This window comes from Tursiops truncatus, chromosome 3 (assembly GCF_011762595.2).
Source record: "Tursiops truncatus isolate mTurTru1 chromosome 3, mTurTru1.mat.Y, whole genome shotgun sequence".
NCBI classification, from domain to species: domain Eukaryota; kingdom Metazoa; phylum Chordata; class Mammalia; order Artiodactyla; family Delphinidae; genus Tursiops; species Tursiops truncatus.
In genome coordinates this window covers 158,781,154-158,787,153 of record NC_047036.1, presented here as the reverse complement: position 1 = coordinate 158,787,153, position 6,000 = coordinate 158,781,154, and positions in this window count along the sequence as shown.

The following is a 6,000-nucleotide window of genomic DNA, read 5'->3' as shown; positions in this document are numbered from 1 at the left end:
TACCTTAATTTAAAAATATTTTATTGCTAAAAAATGCCCACCATCATCTGAGCCTTCAGTGAGTCATAGTAGTAAAGTCAAAGATCACTGATCACAGATCCTCATAACAAATATAATAATGATGAAAAAGTTTGATGGACTTCCCTGGTGGCGCAGTGGTTAAGAATCCGCCTGCCAACGCAGGGGACGCAGGTTTGATCCCTGGTCCGGGAAGATCCCACGTGCTGTGGAGCAGCTAAGCCCGTGTGCCACAACTACTGAGCCTGCGCTCTAGAGCCCACGAGCCACAACTACTGAGCCCACGTGCTGCAACTACTGAAGCCCGGGCGCCTAGAGCCCATGCTCCACAGCAAGAGAAGCCAGCGCAATGAGAAGCCCACGCACCATAATGAAGAGTAGCCCCTGCTCGCCGCAACTAGAGAGAGCCCACGTGCAGCAACAAAGACCCAACACAGCCAAAAAATATTTTAAAAAAGGAAAGAAAAAGTTTGAAATATTTCGAGAATTACCAAAATGTGACAGAGACGCGAAGTGAGCAAATGCTGTTGGAAAAATGGCGCCGATAGACTTGCTTGATGCAGAGTTGCTGCAAACCTTCGATTTGTGAAAAACACAGTATCTTTGAAGCACAATGAAATGAGGTATTCCTGCATAGTTGTCCCTCAGTATCCATGGGGTATTGGTTCCAGGACCCCCCTGCAGATACCAATAGCTGCAGATGCTCAAGTTCCTTATATAGAATTGTGTAGTATAGTGAGCCCTCTGTATTGGTGGGCTCCACATCCTCAGATACAGAGAACTAACTATATTATGAAAGAGTGAAAAAACAAAAACAAAAAACAACAACAACTGAGAAGAGAAGGCTAGGAGGGTGAGGAGATCAAGGTGTCAGAACAGCAATCGTACCTCTTACTGAGGAGGTGGTGAGGAGTTTTGCCATGGGAGTATCCAGGTGAAGTATATTACAGGCAGAGGGAACAGCCAGTGCAAAGGCCCTGGGGCAAGAGTGCTCTGGCCAGACCAGGAGCCTACAGGGGGTTTGGAGCAGAAAAGTGAGGGCTATGCCATTTGTTTGCATTGTTTGGCGTGGTATCACCCAGAGTTGGCAAACTACGGCCCCCAGGCCAAATCCAGCCTGCAGCCTGTTTTTATAAATAAAGTTTTATTGGCACAAGGCCATGCTCATTCATTTACATATCGTCTGTGGCTGCTTTCATTCTCCAGTGACAGAGTTGAGTTGTTGTGAATTTCCTGTATTAAACCCCTTTCTGTTAAAAGATCTCAAGTGGCTTCTGTTTCCCACCTTGTTGCCTGACTGATACACTATTTTATGCCACATAATAAATTGTGATACGTCAGTAGAACTAGACACACTTTCAGCCACCCTCAAGGATGAACGTGGTAGGCTGAATAATGTCCTCTCCCCCTCCCAAAGATATTTGTGTCCTTATCCTCAAAACCTGTAAATATCATGCTCATGACAAAAAGGACTTTGCAGATGTGATTATGTTAAAGATCTTGAGACGATAGTGAGATTATTCTGCACTTGCAGGCGTGTCCTAAATGTAGTCACAAGCAAGTGTCTTTATGAGAGGGAGGCAGAGCAGAAGGCAGTCTCACACAGAAATAGGAGATGTGGCGACAGAAGCAAGAGGTGGGTGCCATCCCGGAAAGGGTCACTCGACAAGGAATCAGGCAGCCTAAGGTGCCTGGAAAGTCAAGGGCAAAGATTGTCCCCTTGAGGGACTTCCCTGGTGGTCCAGGGGCTGACTCCGCGCTCCCAATGCTGGGGGCCAGTGTTCGATCCCCGGTCAGGGAACTAGATCCCACATGCTGCAACCGAAGACCCCAACTACAAAAAAAAAAAAAAAAAAAAAATCCTGCATGCCGCAACGAAGATCCCACACACAGCAACGAAGATCCCACGTGCCGCAACTAAGACCTGGTGCAGCCAAATAAATATTTTAAAAAAAGATTCTCCCCTTGAGCTTCCAGAAGGAACTAGCCCTGCTGACACCTTGACTTAGCCTGAGGACACTGGTTTCAGACTGCTGGCCTCCAGAACTGTAAGAGAATAAGTGTATGTTGTTTTAAGTCACCAGGCGGGTGGTAATTTGTTACAGCAGCTGTAGGAATACAGACTGTTTTGCAGATTGTTCTTTCGTCGAACAATATGTCATATATCTTTCTGTGTCAGCATACGTAGCTCTCCTTTGCTCTTTTTATCAACTCCCTGATATCTCATTGTGGGGATGTAACCTTATTTACTTAGCCATTCTCCCTTCTGATGGACATTTAAGCTGTCTCCAAGGTTTTACAAAGTTGCCCATCCGACTTCTGGAAGTTTCATCACAGCGTGGTATGCGAGCCTTCATTAACTGCATTTGGTCTTTTTCTTTGATTGATTAAAAATGACGCATGTGTGTTCCTGATGAAAAGCGCCCTTGAGATTATCTGCCCCGCATCCCACACTCCGCTCCCTCCACGACCCTGGCCTGGGACCAGTTCCCAAACAGCTCACTCAGCAGATGTCTGATGATTTCAGAAAGCGAAAGGGTCGAGGGTCATGTCCGTCAACTCTCTGCAGAACCCTCTAGGGCCATGCCCGCGACGTTGCCCATCAAAGCCAAGTTCAGAGCCTTGACCACACCATGACCACAAGGGTTTCCATCTTTATTATCCCTTCCATCACTTCCACAGTGGGCTGGCTCAACTTACAAACCAAACAAAGATTTTCCTGCTGGCAACACACTTGCCCCGCGGAGAGCTAGAAGCTCCTGGCCTTCGGGGCCAGAGCTGACCTGGCCACGGGCCAGCGATTTGTGCAGTCACACGGCGGTGTCTGCATCAGCCTCCCTGAGCTGTCTTGAGGGGCCCGGGAACACGAGGCCGTTGGGATCAATGTGCACAGATTTGGTGTCAGGGACAAACAGGGAGGGGGGCAGATCTGCGGAGTTGCAAGGCGGCCCCAGGCAATGGCTGAGCCAAAGCAATTTGCAATTATTCTGCAATTATGAAGCAGAACAAGACATGTCTTGAAGAATTCTGAAGATATTTTATGCAAAATGACTTGTGAAATTACATGATGACCCTCGAACAGACAAACATTTATGAGCTATACTTTCTAACTGCCTGTGATCTAATCACTACCTGTAATCTAGTCTCACAGGAGAGTGATTTGGGGTGCAACCCGCTCTTCGTGAGCTCTTTCCTGTAACCCTTTTTAACCCCCGTCCCATGCAATGTCTTTGCATCTCCTGTCTCCCTGCGTCTCCTTTGACAGCTGGAGACCCAAAGACCCTATTTCCAATTAAGAGCACATTCACAAGTTCCAGGGCAAGAAGTAGGACTAAGGATATAATTTTTTGCCAGGGAATACCTTTCAACTCACTTACAGGGGTCAAGCTCTTTTTCTCCTTCAATTCTAACAGCACTTACTTTTTTACTGACAAAATTTTCCTAACAGCAAATTAATCTCAATACTATGAAACAAATCATTTGTGGATTAACGGTAAATAAGAGATTTTTCTCTTCGAGACTTGTATCTTAATGGAAATAGTGTAGATTTAAGTTGGGAACTCAGTTCTATTGGGTTGGCCAAAAAGTTCGTTCGGGGTTTCCCATAACGTCAAAACCCGAACGGACTTTTTGGCCAGCCCAACATTATTCTGGTATAGTAAATGATCAGCAGAGTTGATCAAACTATGATATGCAATGCAGAGTTTAGTCCATGCACTAATACCAGCAGAGGATGCTAAAATTTTTTTTTAAGATGCTCACGGATTTGTTCAATACATCTGACTGAAAAACAGCTCCTTGTTGATCTTTTTTTTTTTTCAATGAGAACATTTAAGTTGGGGCCAAGTTCTTTGCCTGGTGCCTAGTCTCCAGGCTGCCATCCCAGGGAACCCTTGTAGGTGCAGGAGGCTGCAGGACTCCACCCCCCAAGGAAGGAATGGGCCACGCAAAGGCTGCTGGGAACAGCCTTCCAGACTGAGTGCCCAGAGCAGGGTGCAGGAGGGAAGCACCTGGCTGGGGAACGTGGGCGAGGGAGAGAGGAGGGCGGTGAGATTCTGGGACAGCCACCGTCTCCTGGATGCAGCCTCCTCACGTGAGGACTGCAGACAACAGTCATCCATACTCGAGGTGGTTATGAGAAAAAGGCAAAAAGAAAAATGACGTGATTCATACCCAGTACGTGGTGTATGATGAACCACAATCATAAAGGCCAACTATTATTATTATTGATGCTATTATTGTTGTTGACGGTCTCTTTCACATCAGGGACTTTGTGGGGCCCTTTCCAGTCCTCAGCAGAACCATGGCTGGTTTTCTCCACCAACTTTGATAAGCTGTGAAGGGTGCCTCAGGAAGGAACCTGGGAAACATCATGCTGAGTGAGCTAAGCCAGGCCCCAAAGTCCACACGTTGTATGATTCGGTTTACATGAAATCTTCAAAGCAGGCAAATGTATAGAGACGGCAGATTAGTGGTTGCCAGGGGCTGCAGGGGGATTAGAGAGTGACTGCTAATGGGGACGGGTGTCTTCCTTTTGGGGTGATGGAAATGTCCTAGAATAGGTTATGGTGATGGTTGTACAACTCTGTAAAATACTAAAAACTGTTGAATTGTACAGTTTAAATGGGTTAACTTTCTTATTTTTAAAAAATTTTATTTATTTTTATTCAAGTTTAGTTGATTTAGAAGGTCGTGTTAGTTTCAGGTGTACAGCAAAGTGATTCAGTTATACATACATATATATCTTTTCTTTTTTCAGATTCTTTTCCCTTACAGGTTATTACAAAATACTGAGTATAGTTCTCTGTGCTATACAGTAGGTCCTTGTTGGTTATTTTATATACAGTAGTGTGCATATGTTAATCCCAAACTCCTAATTTATCCCTCCTCCCCTTTCCCCTTTGGTACCTGTAAGTTTGTTTTCTATGTCTGTGGATCTATTTGTTTTGTATATGAGTTCATTTGTATCATTTTTTTTTAGATTCCACATATAAGCGATATCATATATTTGTCTTTCTCTGTCTCGCTTATTTCACTTAGTATGATAATCTCTAGATCCATCCATGTTGCTGCAAATGGCATTATCTCATTCTTTTTCATGACTGAGTAATATTCCACTGTATAAATATACCACATCTTCTTTATCCATTCATCTGTCGATGGACGTTTAAGTTGCTTCCATGTCTTGGCTATTGTAAATAGTGCTGCAGTGAACATTGGGGTGCATGTATCTTTTCGAATTATGGTTTTCCCCGGATATATGCCAGGAGTGGGATTGCATGATCATGCGGTAGCTCTATTTTTGTTTTTTTAAGGAACCACCATACTGTTCTCCATAGTGGCTGCACCAATTTACATTCCCACCAACAGTGTAGGGGGGTTCCTTTTTCTCCACACCCTCTCCAGCATATATTATCTGTAGACTTTTTGATGATGGTCACTCTGACCTATGTAAGGTGATACCTCATTGTAGTTTTGATTTGCATTTCTCTAATAATTAGCACATCTTTTCATGTGCCTACTGGCCATCTGTATGTCTTCTTTGGAGAAAATTCTATTTAGATTTTCTGCCCATATGTTTAAAAAATTATTTTCATTTATTTATTTCTTTTATTTTTGGCTGCATTGAGTCTTCGTTGCTACACGTGGGCTTTCTTTAGTTGTGGCAAGTGGGGGTTATTCTTCGTTGTGGTGCATGGGCTCCTCATTGCAGTGGATTCCCTTGTTGTGGAGCATGGGCTCTAGGTGCACGGGCTTCAGTAGTTGTGGCACGTGGGCTCAGTAGCTGTGCCTCGTGGGGTCTAGAGCGCAGGCTCAGTAGTTGTGGCACACTGGCTTAGTTGATCCACGGCATGTGGGATCTTCCCGGACCAGGGCTCGAACCCGTGTCCCCTGCATTGGCAGGCGGATTCTTAACCACTGTGCCACCAGGAAAGCCCTTTCTGCTCATTTTTTGATTGGGTTGTTTGTTTTTTTGATATT